Source organism: Triticum urartu, chromosome 1A, assembly GCF_056163025.1.
Source record: "Triticum urartu cultivar PI428250 chromosome 1A, HENAU_Tu73, whole genome shotgun sequence".
NCBI classification, from domain to species: domain Eukaryota; kingdom Viridiplantae; phylum Streptophyta; class Magnoliopsida; order Poales; family Poaceae; genus Triticum; species Triticum urartu.
This window is the reverse complement of record NC_141873.1, coordinates 440994387-440998427: the sequence shown is the minus strand read 5'-3', so window position 1 is coordinate 440998427 and position 4041 is coordinate 440994387.

Below are 4041 nucleotides of genomic sequence, written 5' to 3'. Positions count from 1 at the left end.
TCAGAGAATAATGGTTGTTCTATTTATATGAGTAATATCTTTTGTGGTCATGCACCCTTGTTGAGTGTCTATTTTTGTTAAATCTTGATCATAGTGATACACATATTCATAATGTTGAAGCCAAAAGATGCAAAGTTAATAATGATAGTGCAACTTATTTGTGGCACTGCTGTTTAGGTCATATTAGTGTAAAGTGCATGAAGAAACTCAATGTTGATGGGCTTTTGGAATCACTTGATGCTTGCGAACCATGCCTCATGGGCAAGTGGACTAAGACTCCGTTCTCCGGACAATGGAGCGAGCAACTGACTTATTGGAAATAATACATACTGATGTATGTGGTCCGATGAATGTTGAGGCTCGCGGCGGGTATCGTTATTTTCTGACCTTCACAGATGATTTGAGTAGATATGGGTATGTCTACTTAATGAAACATAAGTCTGAAACATTTGAAAAGTTCAAAGAATTTTGGAGTGAAGTAGAAAATCGTCGTAACAAGAAAATAAAGTTTCTATGATCTGATAGTGAAGGTGAATATTTGAGTTACGAGTTTGGTCTTCATGTGAAACAATGTGGAATAGTTTTGCAACTCACGCCATCTAGAACACCACATCATAATGGTGTGTCCGAATATCGTAACCATACTTTATTAGATATGGTGCGATCTATGATGTCTCTTACCGATTTACCACTATCGGTTTGGAGTTATGCTTTAGAGACGGCTGCATTCACATTAAATTGGGCACCATCTAAATCCGTTGAGACGACACCATATGAATTGTAGTTTGGCAAGAAATCTAAGCTGTCGTTTCTTAAAGTTTGAGGTTGCGATGCTTATGTGAAAAAGCTTCAGCCTGATAAGCTCGAACCCAAATTGGAGAAATGCGTCTTCATAGGATACCCAAAGGAAACTGTTGGGTACACCTTAATCCGAAGGCAAGATATTCGTTTCTAAGAATGTATCCTTTCTAGAGAAGGAGTTTCTCTCGAAAGAAGTGAGTGGGAGGAAAGTACTGAAGGAAATATGCCCTAGAGGCAATAATAAAGTGGTTATTATATTTCCTTATATCATGATAAATGTTTATTATTCATGCTAGAATTGTATTAACCGGAAACTTAGTACATGTGTGAATACATAGACAAACTGAGTGTCACTAGTATGCCTCTACTTGACTAGCTCGTTAATCAAAGATGGTTAAGTTTCCTAGACATGGACAAAGAGTTGTCATTTTATGAACGGGATCACATCATTAGAGAATGATGTGATTGACTTGACCCATCCATTAGCTTAACACTTTGATCGTTTAGTTTACTGCTATTGCTTTCTCCATGACTTATACATGTTCATATGACTATGAGATTATGCAACTCCCGAATACCAGAGGAACACTTAGTGTTCTATCAAACGTCACAACGTAACTGGGTGACTATAAAGATGCTCTACAGGTGTCTCCGATGGTGTTTGTTGAGTTGGCATAGATCGAGATTAGGATTTGTCACACCGTGTATCGGAGAGGTATCTCTGGGCCCTCTCAGTAATGCACATCACTATAAGCCTTGCAAGCAGTGTGACTAATGAGTTAGTTACGGGATGTTGCATTACGGAATGAGTAAAGAGACTTGCCGGTAACGAGATTGAACTAGGTATTGAGATACCGACGATCGAATCTCGAGCAAGTAACATACCGATGACAAAGGGAACAACATATGTTGTTATGCGGTTTGACCGATAAAGATCTTCGTAGAATATGTAGGAACCAATATGAGCATCCAGGTTCCGCTATTGGTTATTGACCGGAGACGAGTCTCGGTCATGTCTACATAGTTCTCGAAACCGTAGGGTCCGCACGCTTAACGTTCGGTGACGATCGGTATTATGAGTTAATGTGTTTTGATGTACCGAAGGTAGTTAGGAGTTCCGGATATGATCACAAACATGACAAGGAGTCTCGAAATGGTCGAGACATAAAGATCGATATATTAGAAGGCTATGTTTGGACATCGGAATGGTTCCGGGTGAGTTCGGGCATTTACCGGAGTACCGGGGGGTTACCGGAACCCCTCGGGGAGTGTATGGGCCTTAATGGGCCTTAGTGGGAGAGTGAAAGTGCGTTATATCGACTAGAGGGGGGGTGAATAGGCGATTTTTATGAAAGTCTTCAAAACGTGGAAGTTATGAAGACAAACGATAGAAATAAACCTATTACCATGCAGCGGAAGGTAGACTACACTAGGCAAGCCATAGTCAAGTGTTCAATGAAGTGAAAGCACAATGACTTAATAGCAGCAATGTAGTAAGGATCGGGTAGGAAGATATTATGAAGCCATACAGAGCATGCAGCCACTCAGTGAAGACAAAAGATAGTGCAAGCATACAATGACTTCACAAGGAGCAACCGTAAGTAAAGGGAAGGGAAGATGAAACCAGTGACTCGTTGAAGACAATGATTTGTTGGACCAGTTCCAGTTGCTGTGACAACTGTACGTCTGGTTGGGCCCGGTTAGGTATTTAAACCTTAGGACACACAGTCCCGGACACCCAGCCCTGAACACGCAGCTCAGGACACCCAGTCCTCACCGTATTCCCCTTGAGCTAAGGTCACACATACCTCGCCCAATCACTCTGGTAAGTCTTCAAGGTCGACTCCCAAACCTTCACAGACTTCGTTCACCGGCAATCCACAATGTCTCTTGGATGCTCAGAACGCGACGCCTAACCGGCTGGAGGATGCACAGTCCTCAAGTGTAATAAGTCTTCAGATCACAGACAAGAAGACTTAAGTGATGCCCAATTCTCTCTGGCTCTGGGTGGTTAGGGCTTTATCCTCGCAAGGAATTCTCTCTCAAAGGCTTCGAGGTGGGTTGCTCTCAAACGACAAAAGCCGTACTCTCAGTCTGAGCAGCTAACCGTTTATGGTTGTGGGGGGGGGGGGGCTATTTATAGCCACTTGGCAACCCGACCTGATTTGTCCGAAATGACCCTGGGTCACTAAGGAACTGACATGTGTTCCAACGGTCAGATTTCAAACTCACACGACAACTTTACTTGGGCTACAAGCAAAGCTGACTTGTCCGACTCTGGACAAGATTCGCTCTCATAGTCTTCACTCGAAGACATAGGTTTTTGGTTAGGCATCACTTCAGTCAGTCTGACTGGTTCTCTTGGACCCCACTTAACAGTATGGTGGTTCCTATGACTCAACACAAAAGAAAAAGAACTACGAAAGATCTAAGTCTTCGAGCTCCATAGGCTTCATGTGGTGTCTTCTCTTGTCATAGTCTTCAATGTGAATATCTTCATATACCACCTTTGACTTCAATGTCTTCATACATTTTTAGGGGTCATCTCTGGTAGGAAAACCGAATCAATGAGGGACTTCTACCTGTGTTATCCTGCAATTCTCACAAACACATTAGTCCCTCAACTAGGTTTGTCGTCAATACTGCAAAACCAACTAGGGGTGGCACTAGATGCACTTACAATCTCCCCCTTTTTGGTGATTGATGACAAACTAGTTGAAGTTTTCAACGGGGAATATAATCTGTGAAATTGTAAAGGATAAGGAATTGTCTTCATAAGTTGCAAGGGCTCCCCCTGAAGATGTGCATATAGGTAATTTGCTTTTGGAATGCAAATGCACATGGCAGGTTGTACTTGTGGAGATCCACTTCAACTTATGATGACAATCCACTATGCATGTGAAAGTATATGAAGATAATGACATGCATAATGGAAAATGGACGTCTGCAGAATGATCTAAGTGCGGAATTTATCGTCGCACATGCGGAATTTATCATCGCAAAACAAAGTGGCAGATAAGTAGCAGACGACCATCGAGTTTAAGTGTTACAACTCAAAGAACCAAATGTAGCAAAACGAGAGTTGTAAGCACGAAGCAAAATATAAAGCACCCGCCCATATGGACCCGCTTGAAGACTATCAACCTCATATGCTTCTCCCCCTTTTGTCAGTAAGGACCAAAAAGGTTTGAAGACATAGAGCATCTACTCGTTCCCATGCGGAGTAGGTGAAGTAGCAGG